Source organism: Phyllobates terribilis, unplaced genomic scaffold, assembly GCF_046119375.1.
Source record: "Phyllobates terribilis strain yellow unplaced genomic scaffold, ASM4611937v1 Scaffold_4__5_contigs__length_816908805, whole genome shotgun sequence".
Lineage (NCBI taxonomy): Eukaryota > Metazoa > Chordata > Amphibia > Anura > Dendrobatidae > Phyllobates > Phyllobates terribilis.
The window spans coordinates 107,008,338-107,032,653 of record NW_027362764.1 but is presented as its reverse complement, the minus strand read 5'-3'; the positions used below and the strand labels follow the sequence as shown (position 1 = coordinate 107,032,653).

The following is a 24,316-nucleotide window of genomic DNA, read 5'->3' as shown; positions in this document are numbered from 1 at the left end:
AACTTTTGCAGGAGGAAGGATACAAGTGTAACCACTGTTGGCCTAGTGAAGCTCGCTGATGCCTCCCCTCTAAGCTGCAAAAACAAAGAAATGTTCAGTGAGGTAAGCTCCCAGCAGGAATGGAGAATACACTCAGCTAGGCAAATCCCTTTTCATGGAAATTAATCTGCCAACTTGCTGGCAGTCTGGCCAGAGGTTCCCGGTATTGCCTGATCGCTGCTGCAGGACACCACAGCCACACAATGCTGCATCAGAGAGGAAAGAAACATTGTGTGTGGTCCTACTAGTGGCTTTAAAGGGGTAATTCAGACCTAGAAAAAAAAAATGAGGCCAATATGTCGCCTGTCCTGAGGACAAGCCATCAGTTTAAAATGGCTAGATAACTTCTAACCATAGTCAGAAGCACCCACTTGCATGTTTACCCATGTCGGCAATGGAATGATAAGTTTATGCCATAGATCCATTATTACATAAATATATTAGCAAAGATTTGCTGTTCCTATAGAGTGAGAAGAGTCCAATAATTAAGACTTACTAAACCAAGATCAAGAGCTCAAAATACTCTGCATATTTCAGATCGGTAGATCACTTTAGACATTATTGCTAATGGGATGAGTGAAAGTCAGTAATCCAAAAGCTGGAAACCCCTTGTCATCAGTTCCTGAGAAGTGACCTCATGCTCTTGTTATTCCATGAATTCGCCGTCTCCTTGGCTCACGGAGGAGCAGTCATAGGGCTCTGAACTTACACAGAGCAAATAGCAGGTGTGACCTCTCGTCATACACCTCAGATAGAATAAAAACCTAGCTAAAAGAAAGCATGGATTCCTAATGAAGGACCAAACATCCACAGTAATAGTACAGGCACCAAGTCTAGGAAGTCCAAAGTTACAAGTGACAGCTCGGAAACGGGGCTTTCATAGAAGCATAAAACATTGCACAACAACATGAATTAGCATGGGTGAATAGGGGGCGTTTGGTGACCCCATCTATGAGCCAGGAGTCCTGTATCTGTCTCCTCTCTGGCAGACTCCAGCCCCATCTTTGTATTCATGAATCACCGTTCATATTATTGGTCACATCTGCATTAAGAGACTTCCACATTATATCAAGTGGAAGAAAATTAGTGTTCGAGGGTCCTGAAAACATCTGATGTAAAGGGAGTCTAAAAGCCCCCATACACGTTAGACAGGATTCCTCCAAACCCACTGCTTCCAGCCAACCATATAATGTTTATGGGGGCCTTCCGACACTTCCCTGATTATTTCAGAGGAGTGAAGGATCTCACCATTGGATTTCAACAGCGGATCCTTTAGATCAGTGGGGGGAGGAGTCCGAAAGCAGCTGTGATCTGAGCTGAGGGTGCCTGTGTATGGTGGAATTGGGGGAGGAAGCCGAAGGTGGACAGTCCGGCCAACAGCTATCTAATGTGTATGGCCAGCTTAAGGTTATGTTCCCGCAGAGAATTTCTGAAAAAAGTAAAAACTGGTAAGTTTCAAAGTTGGCAGCACCAGTCAATATACACTGATTCTCTGCAGTCTGTCCATAATGTGCCTTAAAATCTGATGCACATCGCTGGTACTGTAACAGGCAGCAAATTATCAATCCAAAAAATCTGCAGCACTTCCGCCCTGCACCCAAATACTAAGTAGCCCCTGCTGAGCTGTGGCAGATTATATTCATAGCTAGCTGTATCCTTCTTCCCTGAAAAAAAATCAGCCGATTTTAGGTGTTACCAATGGCAATAAGGTGATCGCACCGGCGGCCACAGGGATTGCTCTAGTGCAGGGTTCCCCAACTCCAGTCCTCAAGGCCCACCAACAGGTCATGTTTTCAGGATTTCCTTAGTATTGCACAGGTGATAATTCCATCATCAGCACAGGCAATAATTCCATCACCTGTGCAATACTAAGGAAATCCTGAAAACATGACCTGTTGGTGGGCCTTGAGGACTGGAGTTGGGGAACCCTGCTCTAGTCAGACAACTCCTTTATAGACTATAATCTTAATAAGTTCTGCATTTTTAACAGGCCCACAGCCAATCCAAACACACTGCCCTGAAGCCTGCTGTACAGCAATCGAACGCCGAGATCCTGCATGAGGCAAGTGCACAGGACGGGGTACAAGATCACACTTTCTATTGAAACTGTACAGGATCTGGACATTCACCGACCGACCCGCAGGACATTTAATGAGAGGAGAACAAAAAAAAAAAAAAAAAAACAACATGACAGGTACTATTAGACTACGTTCCCACAATGAGATTTTGGTGCACTTTTTGACGCTGCATGTTTTTGCTGTTTCAAAAACAAGTCTTACAGTTGTAGTGAAGTGGATGGGATTTATAGAAATCTTCTGCCCACTGTGCCTTTTAACGCTGTGTAAACTCACCTGCGGAGCGTTCTTCAAATCTGCAGCATGACAATTTCTCTTACCTATACGCTGAGTTTTCTGTGCAGAATTTCCCCATAGACTAGTATTAGGTGCGGAAATTCCACAGGGAAAACGCAGTATCAAAAACGCAATAAAAACGCATGTTACATTTTGGTGGTTTCTTAAATAAACAAAAATAAAGAAATTTAAAAAAAAAACACCAGACATAAACGTAAGTAACTGAATTTAAATAGGTACAGAAATTCTGCAGAGCCAAAAACTCACCAAAAGCGAATCGTGGGAACGTAGCCTTAATGGTATTCAAGAAGGCAAACTACTAAGGCTATGTTCACACACAGGGGTGGATTAAGAGTAGCCAGGGCCCCGGGCAGTTTAGATTGCCCTCATTATAATCCGTCTATATTCACACACCTTGGTTTTTCAAGCTGCGTTTTACAGTACCAGCAAAGTCTATGAGATTCCAGAAATCAAATGCACACAGCTTGTTTTTTATTCTTGATCAGTATTTTGTGCTTTGCATGTTTTTTTGCAGAATAGAGCATGTCACGTCTTTCAGCATCTTTTCACCCATTGGAAGTAATAGGCGGCAGGAGGGGGGGGGGGGGGGCACGCACCAAAAATGAAGGTGTCAGGTTTTTCAGCGGTTTTTTTTTTGTGCTAAAAAAAAATGAGATTTTTTTTTTCACTGAACTTTATGTACATGCATAAAGAGACAAAATGTCGGTGAAAAAAAAAAAAAAAAAAACAACAACCAAAAAAAATCTTGAACAAACCTCTTGCCAAGAATTCAGGTTTGGTTGCAGAAAAAAAAAAAAAAAGCAACGTGAAGAAGCCATTTAAAACAATTCCTGGCTGGCAGAGAAATTATATAATGCCTCCAGACAGCAGGACATAGTAATTCCCACAGAATACAGTAATTCTAAATGCTCATCATGCCAGGAAAAAAATCATGTAAACGTCCTAACATCAGCCTAAGGCACAAAGTGCGCTCGTCAGTATTTATTATGTGTCAGAATAGTTGGTGTAGGTGTTATTACTAACAGTCTATGAACATCACCCTGCAGAGCGTCTCTAGCCTGACAGACTATTACAGCTACGGGGACCCTGCAAGCCTGCAGTAAACACTTCTACAAAATACCCTGTTACCCCCCAATAAAATCTAGCAGGCAGCACCAAGCTAGGATATACTCCAGCCAGTGAGCAGATACAAGAAGTTGGTGAAGTTAGTAGCTGGCAGCGGCACACAGAGGATGCAGCAGACGCAGTGCAGGTTCTGCAGGAGCTGACACAGCTCACCATCCGTCTGACAGCACAATTATACACAATGTGGGGATGGCGGCATTCTGTGGACTAGGTGCAGTTACTTTTTGGGGGCAAACAGCTTCCTTGTTGGCCTAATATTCCCTTCACATCAGCAGCTGCACGGGATGTGTGCATTGTTAGCAGGGATCCACACAAGCGCACAACTACACGGGACACATCAGCTGCGTAAAGGATGCATTCAGGATTTACAGCAGATTTCCCCCCATTGTAGTGTTAGGGGTAAATTTGCAGTGAGCACAAGTTGGCAGACTGCAGCCGTCTGAATGGTGACACGCATTTGCAGCAGAAATCATGACATTAAAGCACCACTTCCCGTTTTGCTTTACTCCAGTGCTGGAGTAGAGACACTAATGCAATTCCTCGGACCCTAGTATTATAACTTACCAGTTGCAGTCTGCAGCTCTTCCCAGCACCGCAACTTCTGACTGGCGGAAGTGACAGGTAATGGTCACAAGCTCTCAGTGTAAGTCTATGGGATCCTTGTTCTGGCTCTCCTACACTTACATTGAGTTGTGACTTCCGGATGGCCCAGCAAACACTGGAGAGATCCAGCAGGTCTTAACCTGCAGAAGACGACCGGAGCTGCGCGGTGAACAGATGAAGACGACGGCTGGTAGGTATATTACTAGGGACAAAAAATAAACAAAAAACACTGGCGTGGTGCTTTAACATGTGGAGGAAAATCTTTAACTGAGCAGAAATGGACAAGTCCCATTTATAACAACAGGAAGAGTTTAAGTAACAGCACAGGTCACTGAGCTCGGACATTTCCAAAACATACATTCACTTCTGAGTGACGGGAACCGTGTAGCACAGCCATTCTAGGCCATTTCAGTAGTCTCCACCATTTGCATCTGCTACAGACACAGATAATTCCTTCTCAGCCATTGGAAAAAAAAACATTTAAAAATAAGGCCATCAACACTGCTCCCCTTTAACCCTTAAAGGGAGTCCATCACCAGGATTTTGCGACCTAATCTGAGAGCCACATGATGTAGAGACAGAGACCTTGATTCCAGCGATGTGTCACTTACTGGGCTGCTTGCTGTAGTTTTAATAATCTACTTATAAAACTGTGATTTTATCACTAGAGGACTAGTAAACCTGCTGCAATGTAGTCTTCATTATTCATAAGCTCTGTATAATCCCACCCCTTGCACTGATTGGCAGCTTTCTGTATACACTGCATAGGCAGAAAGCTGCCAATCAGTGGTGGGGGCGGGGTTATACAGGGCTATATTCAGAGAACTGCTAGATCTGCAGCTGATAAAGTTATTTCATCAAAATACATTGTGTTACTCTCAAATGGAGTAGCAAAAACCTGGTGACCAAATCCCTTTAATGAGGTTGTGTAGAATTAATTTTTATTTCATCATACAACTGTAGACGTAGAGAATAAAAACACTTATACACACTGCACAGGTCCTGCACTTAGTCGGCAATATCACAACCGCCGCACGGGACTGCTGCAGCTAAATCACTAGGCTCAGAGTTAATGGCGATGTAGAAGAAATGAGCTGCTAAGCTCAGTGATTGACTGTAGCAGTCACATTCCCTCTCATCATGGGGTCACCGCTGCATACTGTCAAAGACCGTGACAGGGGCTGAGAGGCAGCAATGGAACGAGGAGGTAGGGAGTCTGCTGTGTTCGTTATTTTCTGAAGTCTACACGCCTATGTGGAAATATGAATGAATCCTGGACAAGCCCTTTAAATCTGAATGGTGGATTTTGTTGAAATTCCATGGATTTCATTCATATTGCACCCTTTGCGTTGCAAAAAGTCAAATTTGAAGCACCTGTCAATTTAGAATGTGGATTTTCTCTGCAATATTGAGATTTGTTAAAAAAAAAAAATATATATTAAAATCCTAACCACAATGTAGCTATGATTATACGCAGTGTATACGACCCAGCTGTACATACCCTAAATAAGTGTCCACACTGGGTAAAGTGGGGGCAGACTGCTTGGATAAGCCATCCCTATATGAATGCAGAGGGTCCGGCCTCTGGGGCAATGATTTATCCTGAAAATGGAGCAGCAGGCAAAGCAGATATTGGAAGTATCACACACGTGTCTACTGTGAGACGAGTCCTCTTAGGAATCTGTATGGCAAGCGTCCACGGGATCTTTTTCAGGCGGATTTCTCCTAGATCAGCACCCAGATGTTAAAAGATAATGTTCTGTTCTTTTGGACATCTTTTAACCACTTCAGGCTTTGAAAGCCATGAAGCGGCTAAAAAAAGGTGACCTGACCATTCTTCAGACTGTTTTACATGCAAAATCAATTTACAAAAAAAACAAAAAACACTCTTGTGGGAAAGTTGGTGAAAAAACTACTAAACGTGTTTCAGGAAAAAACACTTCTGCTTCAAAAACTATTCGGCTATGCCAGCGTCTATGGAATGACATGTGCACATAGCCTTAAAGAGCTTTGCAGGGCTAAAAAAAAACATGGTCGCTTATTTCCAGAAACAGCACCACACCTGTCTACAGGATGCATTTAGTATTGCAACTCAGCTGCTTTGTAATAAATGAAGCTGGCATGCAAAAAAACCTGTGGACAGAGGTGGTGCTGTTTTTAGAAGCACAAAGCCATGTTGTCCTTTTCACGTCCAACATAACAAATTGCTGACGCTTATGTTGAATAAGGAGTAATCGGTGATAAATTAGGAGAGGCCATTTGCTGACAATTCTTCTCATCTGACGGAGAGACTTGTGCAAACACACGAGCCGGTCCCAGAGCTGCATTATCACTGGGTGTCAGCCCGGGTGACGTCATCACGCTGCTATGTAAATAATGCAATAAGGTGATATTGAAGAGCAAATAATGACAGGTTGGGGTAACCAGAGCGGCTGCACATGAATATGTATAACGTGTGTGACAAACATTGTGACATAAGAGCCAAGAATAGAAATAAAGCCGATGGATGGACGCTGCACTTCACATGGCTGCAGCAATGAAGGTGGACCTGTCAGGGCCGCTCCCATCACGAACCTTCTTCTACAATAACCGTTGTACAGTTTTGCAATTTTTCATTAAGAAATGTAAATGGGAAAGACGCCATCGGTGTAAAAAAAAAATGTAATTGTGAAATTTCTACACTAATCACACATGCTGAACCACAAACTGTAGCCACCCGGTACACAACGCCACAATCCCATAGCCAAACCTATCTGGAGTAAAGCGGGAACATCTCGGGAATACGCTGCCCATTATTTATGCTTAATTATAGTAATTGATTATGCCGGAGAGGATTCACATTAGACACTGTTCACATCTGCGTTATGTCTTCTGTGCATGACAGACACTAGGATGCAGTGACTGCTGGGTACCATGATTTACAAAGGGGCCAGACAGGATTTATGACAGGGTCTTCCATTTCTTTTTAGCAAGACCTATGGCTGTACACACACAGGCATATAATGTATCCAAAACATAATACACCACTGACTTCTATGGGATACTACTCTACCTATGCACTGCTCATATGGAGGCATACATCGCTGTAAAAGAGGATCTGTCACCAAGTATTTGCTATGTAATCTGAGAGCAGAATAACGCAGGGACAGAGACCCTGATTACACCGATCACTTACTAGGCTATTTTCTGCAGTTTAATAAAAATCCATTTTCTCTGCTGCAGATCTAGTAGTTCTCTGAATGCTGAGCAATGTATAACCCCGTCCACACCACTGATTGGCAGCTGTCTACACGGTGCATAGGCAGAAAGCTGACAATTGGTTAGGGGAACGTGGTTACACAGAGCAGAAGGACTATATGACAACTAGTCCTCTAGTGATAATCACCTGCTGAGAAAACACTGATTTTACTGAAACAATAAGCAGCCCAGAAAGTGATACATCACTGAAATCAGGGTCTCTGTCCCTACAACATGCAGTTCTTGAATTGCATAACAAAAATTTGCTGACAGATTCCCTTTAAGCCTGCCATACATCAACAATCATCCCGCCAGACTTAACCCTACACATACATGCTTGGTTTGTTTGATTTCATTTGGCAGAGGGAAGAAAGCCATTGCCAGTAATCTCTGTGCCTTCCAAATACCTCCGGCTCTGGCTTTTCCTCCTTAAAAACAAATGGTTCGTGTCTAGAAATTTTAACTGTTCCATCCTCATCTCCCCCAACTGTTGGGTGAGAGTCACAAGTCCCCCATACACATCATAAGGCCGACTTGTCTATGGTGGCCTTTATTCTTACAGATTACGTACAATAATAATAATTTAAAAACAAAGGTATGCAACCTATGACGCGCCAGCGAAATCTTTCTGCTAAATGCTTCAGACCTGAATAGGATTCAATTGTTCAGATGTATCAATGTGTCACAGCAATAATATTCTCTGTAAGAGGCTCCTGAACACTGTGGTCGATGACATGGAGCACGGAGCTGCTTATATCATGTAAAGCCGCACTCAGATGGATGGATCAGCATCATCATAACTTTCCAATCGCTGATGACAATTGAGTGTTCACTGAGCGAGAATTATACTTAGCGGGAATGATTTATAGCGTGTGATCAATGAATAAATGACCACTTAATGAGCCTTGGAGAAATACGATTAACCACCATCACACAAGACTCCAGATCAGATTCTACACTTTACAGGTACAAAAGACTAAAAATGGTAATAAATAAAAAAAAATTAAAAACAATTATTTTCAGCAAACTTCTCATGCACGTACAGTGCCAAGTAGGAGCCCCCACTGTAATGTTACCAGATGGCACATCATTGCAGCAAAATGCCAACTATCATGGGATACCCCTGTGATATGTGACGTACGCTGGGAACTTAACATTCCAACCTGATCTGTGACAGGGCAGGAAAAGATTGCGTTTATAATGACACATTGTTTATTAGTTATAGAGATGTGAAATATTCATCCAAGTCTTAAGAGGCCGTTTTGGTTTTTGCCTTTCTTCGGTTGTGGGAGGGGAGTAGCGAAATATTATTTTTAAATGAATGGGAAAATCTTAACATTTTCCACATTATTATTTTTAGCAGCATGCAGTGAAGGGTGAACCTTTTACATTGTAAAGCTGCTTCAGAAACACCAACTACATCAAACACCACAAGTGAGACTTTTTTTGCAGCGTTTTCCAGCTTGTGATGCAAGTTGTAAACCACACAACCATCACCGGCACTCAAAATCTGTGAACTTAGTGGAGCACATATGCAACATGTTGGGTCAGATCCAGGATGTAGTACGAGTCTGAAGTACATCTCATGGGGTCTGAGACATTTTAAAAAGCAAAATGACTCAGATTTGGTCACGTTAAAGTAGACTAAAAATATGTTCCACTATGTCCGAAGTGATATATGAAAAATCAAAGTACATTACCGTCATAAAATATCACGATGTCCTAGTTTCAGCGCCCCTCTCGCCATCCTGCCAACTCCACGTCTGCATCGGGCTCAATACAGTTAGAGATCCCAGTGTTGGCATGAGACCAGCGGCATGTATAAAGGAGGAGTGCTGCGGAATTTGTTGGTTTTACAAAAATAAAAAAAGTATTATTAAATAATTAGTATGGCTGCCTGGCTCACTTGAGTAGCCAATGCATAAACAGAAAAGGGGTGGACTGGCTCAGTTAAAGGGAATCTTGCAGCAGGTTTTTCTATGTAATCTGAGAGAAGCATGATGTAGGAGAAGACCCGGATTCCAGCAATGTATCACTTACTGAGCTGCTAGCTGCAGTTTTGATAAAGTTTGATACAGTTTTTTCTGTTGCAGATCTAGCAGTTCTCTGAATAACCCCGCCCACACCACTAATAGCGTATACAGAAATCTGCCAATCAATGGTGGGGGGTGGGGTTGGACTACATAGCAACTGGCCAAGCAGTCCTCTAATAATAATCTCCAGCTGATAAAACTATGATTTATTTTATTTAAAAGTAACAGCAAGTAGGATAATAAGTGACACATAGCTGGAATCAGAGTCTTAGTCTCTACAGCATGCATCTCTAAGATTAGGTAGCAAAAAACAGGTGACAGATTTATTTGAAATATCCAATAACAAGACACAAGGGGGCTGGCTCATTTCAGTAGCCAATTCATAGACAGAAATGGGGGGGCTGAATGGCTCATTTCAGTAGCCAAGTAAGGTCACCTCTCCGTCAATGAATCAATGAGTTGGACTTAGCCGACAAGCATAGCCCTTGCCCTTCATACACATCGCTGGTAACATGTACACAAATCTCTCTTGAGTAGACTTCAATGTGGAAGTTGGGTTTCCAGGATGGAAAGAGTGAGCGTTGCATCTAGGACACATTTGGAAACAAAAGCCTATTAGTAAATGCCTATATATCACTGTAAACAAACATATTTTTGATTGACAACTGGTAAAATGAGTTATTAGTCTGTGCCAGGAATGCTTTGCGCGATTTCTGAATATATCCCACCTCCTTTAATAATCTAAGGTTAATATCAATAATCGTTTCCTACCAGCCAAAGAGCAGAAAGTCAAAGACCTGTACCACCTGTAACACGACAACTCTATACATTACACTGGGACTACAGATCAATAAAGAGACTGCAAACTGTGCTATCCACACAGGCAGCCATGATACCTGGTAATGCATTTCCAGGCCAGGAGTACAGGCTGAGACTGTGTGCTGCTGATTGTACCGGATCTTCAGGTTATTATGAAATCTCTTCCAGAGCTTTTATAACTTCTTATCAAGGAAATTCTGTATATGTAACTCCCCACTGCAATCTTTAAAGTGAACCTGTCACCACCTTCCACCCCATAGGTAGGACTAGCCCTTTTTTAATTCCATAACCTGCAGTACAGAGGAGAACTAAGCTTTATTATCAGATTTAGAGCCAATGCATATAGTTGAAGGCGTCTTCAGCTAACAGGAAGGGTCAGCACTGGTCACGGGACTCCACTGAGCCTACAGACCCATAGGGCTCATTATAGGATTTGCTAAAAAGCGTCACATGGCCTGTTCACTTCCTGTACATGATACAAATTAAAAATTTATTTAGGAATTCCTTCTCTTTTTTTATATACACACACGTTTTGAGATAGACTACGACCAGTACTGAAGGTCACTGTATTCTGGCAAGAGCTCCCTGTAAAAAAAAAAAAAAAAATTGGCTATTACACACAGCTGCACCTGAGGATGGTGCAAGTCCCCCGCACAGAACAAAGGCCCTCCATAGGGGTGGTGGTTCTGGTGTCGCGGGCCAAATATAATTACCCTGCGGGCCCGTACACAGTACAGGCTGAACATTTAGCTGATTAACTTTACACTTTAAAAAGTGTCCCATAAAAGCTGGAGTGTCGAGAAACGAGGGGAGGGGTGTCTCCCACAGAGGACCCCCGTTATTATCCACATATTAGAGTACCCCCTGCTCAGTAAGAGTCAGCAAGTCCACATAAATAAAACAGTTACAGATTCATCCGATTGACAGCTGTGTAAGGCTGTGTGCCCACTAAGCGTTTTTTAAGCGTTTCCGCAGCGGCTATTCCGCCGCAGAAATGCTTAAAAAACGCTTGTTAGTAGGTCTACTATGTTCCCCAGTGATAATCCAAATGTGCTGTGCACATGCTGTGGAAATTTCCGCTGCGGATTATCATTGGGGAAAAATACGCAGCACTACCAATTATTTTAAGTAATTGAGGTGTTTTTGCCGCCATTGACTTGCACTGAATCGCTTAATATCCGCATGACTAAATGTGCACATGCGGATATTAAGCGATTCAATGTGTGGATAGTCCCCGGGTCTGCAGAAGAGTTGACTCTCCTCCTGACCTGGGTACCATAGTACCTGTTAAAAAATATATATTTTTTTAAAATAATACTAAAAAAAAACCATTATACTCACCTTCTGAGGGCCCGCGGTCTTCTATCCGGTATGTCTTGGCTCCCCGGTGGCTCACGATGGTGTAAAAGGACCTTTCATGACGTCAGTCAGTCATGTGACAGGTCACGCAACCGCTGACATCGGCGGGCACGTGACCTGTCACATGACTAAATGACGTCATGGAAGGTGAGTATAATGTTTTTTTAATTTTTTTACAATTTTTATTCTTTTGTTAACTAACTTGGTCACACTATATAAATCCATGTCAATTGAATGGATTTATATAGTGTGACCAAGTTGTCAAGCACTTTTCCAAGCCATGCTAAAATCGCTTGGAAAGAGCTTGACAACCAGCATGCGAAATCGCATGTGCAAAAAGCGTGACAAACGCTTGTCCCTGGCTGAAAAAACGTATGTAAAATCCGCATGCGTTTTTTCTGCCAGGGAGATGCAGAAACGCTCAGGAAAATTCCGGAACATTTCTGCATCGTGGGCACATAGCCTAACACTACATATCTCCAGCTTGGCAAACTGCTTAAGTTAAAAGGAATTGTCCACTATTGGGTGCAGAATAAAATAAACACTCTACACCATACATGTCAAACTCTGGCCCGAAGGGTGGTTTTATTTGACCCGTGACTCCAGACCCACTCATATGTGGGTGTCATTCTGTATTAGGGACTATATGGGGCCCGCTATACTGTATACTGGTTGGCCTGTGACTTTGCCCAAGTTTTTCATTTTGGCCCTCTGTGTGTCTGAGTTTGACATCCCTGCTCTACACTTATCCCCCAAACTAACTCTGATTTCAGAGTTGTGGACCCAAGGATCACAGAGCAGTGTTTGCTCGGCTGGGATACATCTGTGAAGGCAGCAATGGTCATGTGACCAGCGGGGGACATTGCTGAGATCAGAGGAATGGCAGCGGTCTGGGAGGTAATTATAGCTTTTTTATTTATTTAATGTTGCACCCAAGGGCTTTAAATAAAGGGGCTATCCACAAGTGGCCAGGTAGGGAGGGGGATATGTCAACGTACCATTAAGACCAGTAACCCAGTAACTGGCTCCAGCAACCGTGTGTTAAAAGGATGTCATAGCTAGAACAACAAACAAGAGCCAGAGGGAGAGCAATGGCAGGGAATAGGTTTTATTACTTCACCCTTTTTTTTGTCACACATGCAAACCCCTTTAGTAGTCAAGGGTGCAGCATTACAAAACCCTGCGGGTTAACCTTCCTTTACCAAAAAGGCTGTCATATTATCACCTGTGATCTAGGACATCAGCAGATACAATTGTTTATCTAATCAAAAGAAAAAAATAAGAATTTTTCATCCAAAAGAGTCAATCACCGGCAGGGATACAACTCTTACATAAGATCACAGCTTGTGTTTTGTAATTCTATCACATGTAACAAATAAAGAAAAACTATTTTCAATTCCTAGAAAGCAAAAACCATAATAATGTAACAAATTCAATACCTGCAGCAGCCAGGCACCCGGCCATACATCTGTATAAAAGTAATATCTGCAGCAGACAAGAGCCCGGCCGTACATCTGGATAAAAGTAATATCTGCAGCAGACAAGAGCCCGGCCGTACATCTGGATAAAAGTAATATCTGCAGCAGACAGGAGCCCGGCCGTACATCTGGATAAAAGTAATACCTGCAGCAGACAGGAGCCCGGCCGTACATCTGGATAAAAGTAATATCTGCAGCAGACAGGAGCTCGGCCGTACATCTGGATAAAAGTAATATCTGCAGCAGACAGGAGCCCGGCCGTACATCTGGATAAAAGTAATACCTGCAGCAGACAGGAGCCCGGCCGTACATCTGGATAAAAGTAATACCTGCAGCAGACAAGAGCCCGGCCGTACATCTGGATAAAAGTAATACCTGCAGCAGACAAGAGCCCGGCCGTACATCTGGATAAAAGTAATACCTGCAGCAGACAAGAGCCCGGCCGTACATCTGTATAAAAGTAATACCTGCAGCAGACAGGAGCCCGGCCGTACATCTGGATAAAAGTAATACCTGCAGCAGACAGGAGCCCGGCCGTACATCTTTATAAAAGTAATATCTGCAGCAGACAAGAGCCCGGCCGTACATCTTTATAAAAGTAATATCTGCAGCAGACAAGAGCCCGGCCATACATCTGTATAAAAGTAATACCTGCAGCAGACAGGAGCTCGGCCATACATCTGTATAAAAGTAATATCTGCAGCAGAGAGGAGCCCAGCCGTACATCTGTATAAAAGTAATATCTGCAGCAGACAAGAGCCCGGCCATACATCTGTATAAAAGTAATACCTGCAGCAGACAGGAGCTCGGCCGTACATCTGTATAAAAGTAATACCTGCAGCAGACAGGAGCCCGGTTGTACAATGCAAAATTGGTCAGACCATGACAGACTAATGTCGAAACAGGTAGGCAATAACTCTTATTGAGCACTAATGCCAACGTATGGTGGAGTATTAGGTTTTATTTAGCCTTTAAATCCTAAGTTTTACTAACTTTTTAGCAGTTCCCGCTGGATTGTTATGTATTTTTTCCTAATACATCAGTACAATGCAATATCTGCAGCAGACAGGAGCCCATCTGTACAATGCAATATCTGCAGCAGACAGGAGCCCATCTGTACAATGCAATATCTGCAGCAGACAGGAGCCCATCTGTACAATGCAATATCTGCAGCAGACAGGAGCCCATCTGTGCAATGCAACATCTGCAGCAGACAGGAGCCCATCTGTGCAATGCAACATCTGCAGCAGACAGGAGCCCATCTGTACAATGCAACATCTGCAGCAGACAGGAGCCCATCTGTACAATGCAATATCTGCAGCAGACAGGAGCCCATCTGTACAATGCAATATCTGCAGCAGACAGGAGCCCATCTGTACAATGCAATATCTGCAGCAGACAGGAGCCCATCTGTACAATGCAATACCTGCAGCAGACAGGAGCCCAACGGTACAATGCAATATCTGCAGCAGACAGGAGCCCAACGGTACAATGCAATATCTGCAGCAGACAGGAGCCCAACGGTACAATGCAATATCTGCAGCAGACAGGAGCCCATCTGTACAATGCAATATCTGCAGCAGACAGGAGCCCATCTGTACAATGCAATATCTGCAGCAGACAGGAGCCCATCTGTACAATGCAATATCTGCAGCAGACAGGAGCCCATCTGTACAATGCAATATCTGCAGCAGACAGGAGCCCATCTGTACAATGCAATATCTGCAGCAGACAGGAGCCCATCTGTACAATGCAATATCTGCAGCAGACAGGAGCCCATCTGTACAATGCAATATCTGCAGCAGACAGGAGCCCATCTGTACAATGCAATATCTGCAGCAGACAGGAGCCCATCTGTACAATGCAATATCTGCAGCCCGGCTGCACATAGGAGGATGAGAGTTGTAGTGGTTTCTATCTGAGTGCTGGCCCCTATGGATCCCTCTGAGGAGTCTGGCACAGGTGACGTCCATGCTCAGGGATCTCTGCGGGTCACATCTTCCTGCTCTGTGTTATGTCTCCATGTGAGGCAGCATATGGTGATGTGTGTGCGCTCTATTGTCCTCTGTTGTCAGCCATCAGCTGGGCTCTGCAGCGCGGGCGGATGGAGGCCGGTGCCGGGGCTGCGGGGACATGAGGGGACTGGGCGGCTGCGGTGGGCCGCTCTCACCTGCTCGCAGTCAGGTCTCGGCCTGCTGGTCTCGCAGTCTCCGGCCTCCTCCTCTCTCGGACTCTTCCCCTCGGCTGCTCGGGTGGGCGGGCGGCTGTCAGGCGGGGAGGGCGGGAGAGGAGGAAGAAGAAGGAATACTTCGGTCCGTGACGACGGGAATAGGAACCAGACAACACACCGTGCTCTGCCCGCAGGGGAACAGCCGAGAACACACTGAGGGAGCAGCTCCGGGAGCGGCGGGCGGCAGAGGAGGCGGTGGGTGCTGGCGGCAGCGGCGGGACGCCCGCAGTTATCACAACAATTTCTCTATCCCGTAAAAAGGAGGAGGACGTAAAAAAAATCCCGAGACAGTGTAACTTCCTGCGCCCGCCGGAAGTCCCGCCTCCGTTGTCTCCACCTATTGGCCGTTGTGAAGGGGGCGGGGAGAACGCCGCGGTCCGGAGCGCACTGCGCCTGACGCAGGGAACCGCCGCTGACGTCACGGGGAAGTCCGGCGGCGCTGAAGAGGCGGAGTCTGGCTGCAGCAAGGATCTCCTCCCTCTCCTGCCCATCCTCCTAGCAACAAGTGACGCGGAGAGAAGCGATTTATTCATAGGTGGATGCGGAATAAGCGTCCCCTGCTTCCTGTAGCTGGTGCCGATCACTGGGCTCATCTGCCTCACTCACCCTTTAGGCTTCAAGTGTCACGGTCATGTCAGGAGAACTTGCAGCAGAATGTTTGTGTCTGCATCCAGCTCCTCCCTCATCCTCTCCATAGAATGGTAAAAGCTTCAACTTCCATCTCATTATCTCAGTAATGGGGAAAGACTGTCTTCACTGAATACAGATTTTACTCTTTAAACGAGAGTGACAGATCAGTCCAGGAGGAGAAAGAAGCAGATTTCTCTGATCAGATATATTACAAAGTTGCTTATTGTCAAGTGCACTATTGATTTATGGAATAAAAATAAATACAATAGTCACACTTTAACCCCTTAAGCCCCGCGGGTGGTTTGCACGTTAATGACCGGGCCAATTTTTACAATTCTGACCACTGTCACTTTATGAGGTAATTACTCTCGAACGCTTCAACGGATCCCCCTGATTCTGAGATTGTTTTTTCGTGACATATTGTACTTCATGATTGTGGAAAAATTTCTTCGATATCACTTGCGTTTATTTGTGAAAAAAACGGAAATTTGGCGAAAATTTTGAAAATTTTGCAATTTTCAAAATTTGAATTTTTAAGCCCTGAAATCAGAGCGATATGTCACACAAAAGAGTTAATAAATAACATTTCCCACATGTCTACTTTACATCACCACAATTTTGGAACCAAATTTTTTTTTTGTTAGGGAGCTATAAGGGTTAAAAGTTGACCAGCGATTTCTCATTTTTCCAACAAAATTTACAAAACCATTTTTTTAGGGACCACATCACATTTGAAGTCACTTTGAGAGGTCTTTATGACAGAAAATACCCAAAAGTGACACCATTCTAAAAACTGCACCCCTCAAGGTGCTCAAAACCACATTCAAGAACTTTATTAACCCTTCAGGTGCTTCACAGGAATTTTTTGAATGTGGAAGAAAAAAATGAACATTTAACTTTTTTCACAAAAATGTTAATTTAGATCCAATTTTTTTTATTTTCACAGGGGTAACAAGAAAAAATGGACCCCAAAATTTGTTGTGCAATTTCCCCTGGGCACGCAGATACCCAATATTTGGGGAAAAAATACTGTTTGGGCGCACGGCAGGGCTCGGAAGGGAAGGAGCGCTATTTGACTTTTTGATTGTAAAATTTGCTTGAATAATTAGCGGACGCCATGTTGTGTTTGGAGAGCCCATGTGTGCCCAAACTTTGGAGCTCCCCCAAAAGTGACCCCATTTTGGAAACTAGACCCCCCAAGGCACCTTTCTAGATGCATAGTGAGCACTTGGAACCCCCAGGTGCTTCACAAATTGATTCGTAACAATGAAAAAGTGAAAAAAAAAAACACTTTTTCATTTTTATGAATCAATTTGTGAAGCACCTGAGTGTTCCAAGTGCTCACAATGCATCTAGATAGGTGCCTTGGGGGGTCTAGTTTCCAAAATGGGGTCACTTGTGGGGGAGCTCCAATGTTTGGGCACACAGCGGCTCTCCAAACGCAACATGGTGTCGCTAACAATTTGAGCCGATTTTCCGTTAAATTTGTTAGAGGACACCATGTTGCATTTAGAGAGTCCCTGTGTGCCCAAACATTGGAGCTCCCCCACAAGTGACCCCATTTTGGAAACTAGACCCCCCAAGGCACCTATCTAGATGCATAGTGAGCACTTGGAACCCCCAGGTGCTTCACAAATTGATTCGTAACAATGAAAAAGTGAAAAAAAAAACACTTTTTCATTTGTATGAATCAATTTGTGAAGCACCTGAGGGTTCCAAGTGCTCACTATGCATCTAGATAGGTGCCTTGGGTGGTCTAGTTTCCAAAATGGGGTCACTTGTGGGGGAGCTCCAATATTTGGGCACACAGCGGCTCTCTAAATGCAACATGGTGTCCGCTAACAAATTTAACGCAAAATTGGCTCAAATTGTTAGCGACACCATGTTGCGTTTGGAGAGCTGCTGTGTGCCCAAACATTGGAGCTCCCCCACAAGTGACCCCATTTTGGAAACTAGACCCCCCAAGGCACCTATCTAGATGCATAGTGAGCACTTGGAACCCCCAGGTGCTTCACAAATTGATTCGTAACAATGAAAAAGTGAAAAAAAAACACTTTTTCATTTTTATGAATCAATTTGTGAAGCACCTGGGGGTTCCAACTGCTCACTATGCATCTAGATAGGTGCCTTGGGGGGTCTAGTTTCCAAAATGGGGTCACTTGTGGGAGAGCTCCAATGTTTGGGCACACAGGGACTCTCTAAATGCAACATGGTATCCGCTAACAAATTGAATGGAAAATCGGCTCAAATTGTTAGCGGACACCACATTGCGTTTGGAGAGCTTCTCTGTGCCCAAACTTTGGAGCTCCCCCACAAGTGACCCCATTTTGGAAACTAGACCCCCCAAGGCACCTTTCTAGATGCATAGTGAGCACTTGGAACCCCCAGGTGCTTCACAAATTGATTCATAATAATGAAAAAGTGAAAAAAAAAACACTTTTTCATTTTTACGAATCAATTTGTGAAGCACCTAGGGGTTCCAAGTGCTCACTATGCATCTAGATAGGTGCCTTTGGGGGTCTAGTTTCCAAAATGGGGTCACTTGTGGGGGAGCTCCAATGTTTGGGCACACAGGGACTCTCTAAATGCAACATGGTATCCGCTAACAAATTGAATGGAAAATCGGCTCAAATTGTTAGCGGACGCCACATTGCGTTTGGAGAGCCCCTCTGTGCCCAAACTTTGGAGCTCCCCCACAAGTGACCCCATTTTGGAAACTAGACCCCCCAAGGCACCTTTCTAGATGCATAGTGAGCACTTGGAACCCCCAGGTGCTTCACAAATTGATTCGTAATAATGAAAAAGTGAAAAAAAAAACACTTTTTCATTTTTACGAATTAATTTGTGAAGCACCTAGGGGTTCCAAGTGCTCACTATGCATCTAGATAGGTGCCTTGGGGGGTCTAGTTTCCAAAATGGGGTCACTTGTGGAGGAGCTCCAATGTTTGGGCACACAGGGACTCTCCAAATGCAACATGATATCCGCTAACAATTTGAGCCGACAATTTGTTAGCGGATATCATGTTGCATTTGGAGAGTCCCTGTGTGCCCAAACATTGGAGCTCCCCCACAAGTGACCCCATTTTGGAAACTAGACCCCCCAAGGCACCTATCTAGATTCATAGTGAGCACTTGGAACTCCAGGTGCTTCACAAATTGATTCATAAAAATGAAAAAGTGTTTTTTTTTTTCACTTTTTCATTTTTACGAATCAATTTGTGAAGCACCTGGGGGTTCCAAGTGCTCACTATGCATCTAGAAAGGTGCCTTGGGGGGTCTAGTTTCCAAAATGGGGTCACTTGTGGGGGAGCTCCAAAGTTTGGGCACAGAGGGGCTCTCCAAACGCAATGTGGTGTCCGCTAACAATTTGAGCCGATTTTCCATTCAATTTGTTAGCGGATACCATGTTGCATTTAGAGAGTCCCTGTGTGCCCAAACATTGGAGCTCCCCCACAAGTGACCCCATTTTGGAAACTAGACCCCCCAAGGCACCTATCTAGATTCATAGTGAGCACTTGGAACCCCAGGTGCTTCACAAATTGATTCATAAAAATGAAAAAGTGTTTTATTTTCACTTTTTCATTTTTACGAATCAATTTGTGAAGCACCTGGGGGTTCTAAGTGCTCACTATGCATCTAGATAGGTGCCTTGGGCGGTCTAGTTTCCAAAATGGGGTCACTTGTGGGGGAGCTCCAATGTTTGGACACACAGGGGCTCTCCAAACGCAACATGGCGTCCGCTAACAACTTGAGCCGATTTTCCATTCAATTTGTTAGCGGACACCATGTCGCGTTTGGAGAGCCCGTGATGTGCCTAAACAGTGGAGCTCCCCCACAAGTGTCCCCATTTTGGAAACTATACCCCTCAAAGATTTTATTAAGGTGTATAGTGAACATTTTGAACCCAGAGGTACGGCACATTATTTGTTTACATTAGGTCATCATATTGAATAAGTTTTCATTATTCTTGAGCGCAAGTGCTCGCTACTTGAGTTTGCATCGGGTACTCAGGTATGCACCATGTACAGCGTGTGCTCGAGTGACATGCTCGAGTCCCTGCTCCGCATGTTTCACGGTTATTAGACACCCAAAAAAAAACATGCGGGGATCGCTCGTGCATGGCAGGCAATCCCCGTAAAGTTTTTTGGCCGCGAAGCATATGGGGCAGAGACTCGAGCATGTCACTCAAATACCCACGATACTAAATGCATACCAGAGCACCTGATGCAAACTCAAGTAGCGAGCACTTGCTCTCAACACTAGTCGCCATATCGTCATCTTTTTTTCTTACTTTTGAAAAAAATCCCAACCCCAGCCCTAACCCTAGCACAACCCTAGCCCCAGCACAACCCTAGCCCCAGCACAACCCTAGCCCCAGCACAACCCTAGCCCCAGCACAACCCTAGCCCCAGCACAACCCTAGCCCCAAACCCAGCCCTAACCCTAGCCCAATCCTAACTCAAGAGTTTATTTTTGACGCCGTTCCTTGTGCGGTATAAGTGATTAGACGACTTTATTCTTCGGGTCGGTGTGATTACAGCAATGCCAGAATCATATGGGGTTTTTATGACTGACAGCTGTCACACACTAAAAGACGCATTTTTTGTAAAATCTAGTTTTTGCATCGCCATATTTTGAGAGCTATAATTTTTCCAGATTTTGGCAGACAGTCATGTGACGGCTCGTTTTTTGCGGGATGACTTGACGTTGTTATTGGTGCCATTTTCAGGCACGTGACATTTTTTGATCGCTTTCTATTCCGATTTTTGGGAGGCAGAATAAACAAAAACCAACAATTCAGGAATTGTTTTTTTTTTTTTTTTTTTATTCTGTTCCGCGTGTGGTAAAATTGATGAGGCAGCTTTACTCTTCGGGTCAGTACGTTTACAGCGGTACCACATTTGTATCATTTTTCTATGTTTTGGCGCTTATACACAATAAAAGCTATTTTATAGAAAAAAATATTTTTTAGTATCGCTTTATTCTGAGAGCTATAACTTTTTTATTTTTCGGCTGATGGAGCTATATGGCGGCTTGTTTTTTGCGGGACGAGATGACGTTTTCAGCGGTATCATTTTTATTTATATGCGTCTTTTTGATCGCGTGTTATTCCACTTTTTTTTTGGCGGTATGGTGATAAAGCATTGTTTTTTGCTTGTTTTTTTTTTTTTTACCGTGTTCACTGAAGGGGTTAACTAGTGGGACAGTTTTATAGGTCAGGTTGTTCCGGACGCGGCGATACCAAATATGTGTACTTTTATTGTTTTTTTTTTATTTTTTTTATAATAATATTTATTGATGGGTACATTATATTTTTATTTTTGGTGTATTATTTTTTTTATTTTTTTATAATATTTTTGCACATTTTTTTTTTTTTTTTTTTTCCACTTTCACACAGTTTATACACTTTATTACTTTTTCCCACTCTGGGACTTTCACTTTTTTTTTTCTGATCGCCTGCATGGCACAGGAATGGAGCACCATCCCTATGCCATGAAGGCTGTCAGAAGTGCACAGTGTGAAGATTGCTTGGAGATGCACTGCGCATGTCCAAGCAATCTTCCTGCTCTCTGGTGACCCGGATGTTGTCATGACGACATCGGGTCGTCATGGCAACACCCGGGAAGCCTTTGCAGACTGCGCTGGAAGCCAGAAGAGGAGGTGAGTATCGCCGATCACCTCCCCTTGCCCCCGCAATGCCGCGATCGACTTCGATCGACTTCGATCGCAGCATCGCGGGGGTTAATGTGCTGGGAGCGGTGCGTGACCGCTCCCTGCACATAGTACCGGGTGTCAGCTGTGACAATCAGCTGACACCCGGCGGCGATCGCGCCCGCACAGCCTGTGTGCGGGCGCGATCGCGATGACGTACTAATACGGGTCTGGCTCTTAAGTCCCAGGGCACAGACGCGTATTAGTACGTCAGATGTTATTAAGGGGTTAAATGGCCGGCATTGGCAGTATCTCTGATCCCAGGCGTCGTAGAAAAAAATAAATCCAATGTCAGGCTGTGTGCCCACGATGCGTTTTTTAAGCGTTTCCGCAGCGGCATAAACACTGCAGAAACGCTTAAAAAACGCATGGTAGAAGGCCTGCCATGTTCCCCAATGATAATCCGCATGTGCTGTGTACATGCTGCGGAAATTTCCGCTGTGGATTATCATTGCGGAAAAAAACACAGCACTACCAATTATTTTGCGGAAGTGCTGCGTTTTCGCCACCATTGACTTGCATTAGAACGCGCCAATTCCGCAAGACTGCATCTGTACTTGCGTAATTGGCGCGTTCTAATGTGCGGATGGTACCCGGGTGTAGAGGAGAGGAGACTCTCCTCCGGACCCGGTTACCATTGAAAACTGTAAAAAAAAGAATAAAATAAAAAATATATATACTTACCTTCCGGCGGCCCGCGGTGCGCTCCTCCTTGCTTGGCTGCAGTTCGCGATGGAATGAAGGACCTGCGCTGACATCAGAGTCATGTGATGGGTCACGTGACGCTGACGTCGGCAGGTCCTTCAATCCACCGCTGCCGGCAGCCGGGACGGTGAAGCAAGACAGCGCGGGCCATCGGAGGGTAAGAATACTTTTTTTTTTTATATTTTGACATTCTCTCGGGTCACACTATATAAATCCATGCTGGTTGCATGGATTTATATAGTGTGACCAAGTTGACAAGCACTTTCCAAGTGATGCTAAAATCGCTTGGAAAGCGCTTGTCACCCCGCATGCAGAAATGCATGTGAAGAACGCTTCACTTCCGCATGTCCCTGGCAGGAAAAACGCATGTACAATCCGCATGTACAATCCGCATGTACAATCCGCATGCGTTTTTTTTGCCAGGGAGATGCAGAAACGTTCAGAAAAAAATCCTGAGCATTTCTGCATCGTGGGCACATAGCCTTACATGCACTTGACAGCTGCTGTTGATGGCTCTACCTGTTACTATAGTATAATGTCTACATGATCTTCAGAGGCAGCTGCTTTCAGAGTGCAGCTCTGGAGATCAGCTGATTCACCCAGGCCCCATTCTCTGGCTAATAGCTGATTTCTCTAGGTTAGTAGGTGACCAGCCAGCCTGTATTGTAGTATTACATGGCAACCATTCAGATAAATAGCAATCCATATAATAGTCAGATGGCTTGACCTTGCGATTGTTCAGACCCCAATCTGTGATGTCTATATTCTTCTCCACTTTATTCTTTCAAGTATTGTATTTTTTCCCTTCTTCCTTATTCTTTATTCTTATCACTTACCATTCACACAGTCAGGGTCGGCTCTAGGTTTTTGTGGGCCCTGGGCAAAAGAGTCTCAGTGGGCCCCTTTAACACATACCACGATTCATGATGCACAGATACCGCAGAGAAATATATATATAGTACAAGGCCAAAGATTTCACTTCATACATTACATGAGCGATATCTATTGTAAATTCCACAATAGCTCAGAAACTGGTGAATACTCGCAGCGCACAGTGCAGACCGGACAGTATTGTCCTCCATACAGTATTATGGGCCCCATATATAGCTCCATGCAGAATACTGGTCCCCATATAACGCTCCATAGAGGATACTGGCCCCCTTATAATGCTCCATACAGAATACTGGCCCCCACATAATGCCCCTTGCAGGATGTCACCTCTCCCCCCTTATAATGCCCCATGCAGGATGTCACCTCTCCCCCCCATATAATGCCCCATGCAGGATGTCACCTGTCCCCCCATATAATGCCCCGTGCAGGATGTCACCTCTCCCCCCATATAATGCCCCATGCAGGATGTCACCTCTCCCCCCATATAATGCCCTATGCAGGATGTCACCTCCCCCCCACATAATGCCCCATGCAGGATGTCACCCCCCCTCATATAATGCCACATGCAGGATGTCACCTCTCCCCCCCATATAATGCCCCATGCAGGATGTCACCCCCCCATACAATGCTGGATGCAGGATGTCACTTGTCCCCCCCATATAATGCCTCATGCAGGATGTCACTTGTCCCCCCATATAAAGCCCCATGCAGGATGTCACTTATCCCCCCCCCATATAATGACCCATGAAGGATGTCACTTGTTCCCCCCCATATAATGCCCCATGTAGGATGTCACCCCTCCCCCCATATAAGAGGGGGCAGGAGGGACATCTGCCCCGGGTGCAGCTGTCATGGGGCGCCGTCAGGCCACCTGATGTGACGATCCAAGGTGTCTCCCCCGGCAGCTGCATTTTGCTGCCCCCTGGACTTGGAATCAGATGTTCTATGAGCCGGCTATCAATCTGACAGCTTTCTCAGAGACTGTAAAGCGCGCTAGCTCTCAGTGATCAATTGTACTTGAGTCTTTCAGAGATTTAATGTGGGTAGATTTAGTGTGGAGGGGGGAGATTTAATGTGGGGGGA

The 24,316-nt window shown here is 44.5% G+C and overlaps 1 protein-coding gene across 1 annotated transcript in view; it reads right to left on the bottom strand.

The window, feature by feature from the left end:
* Window positions 1-15,636, bottom strand: part of LARP4B (La ribonucleoprotein 4B) — a 64,840-nt gene extending 49,204 nt beyond the window's left edge. The window contains exon 1 of the mRNA XM_073677656.1: window positions 15,236-15,636. The gene's annotated coding sequence lies outside the window, so the exon portion shown is untranslated. The remainder of the gene's footprint in view (window positions 1-15,235) is intronic.
* Between the last annotated feature and the right edge of the window lie 8,680 nt (window positions 15,637-24,316).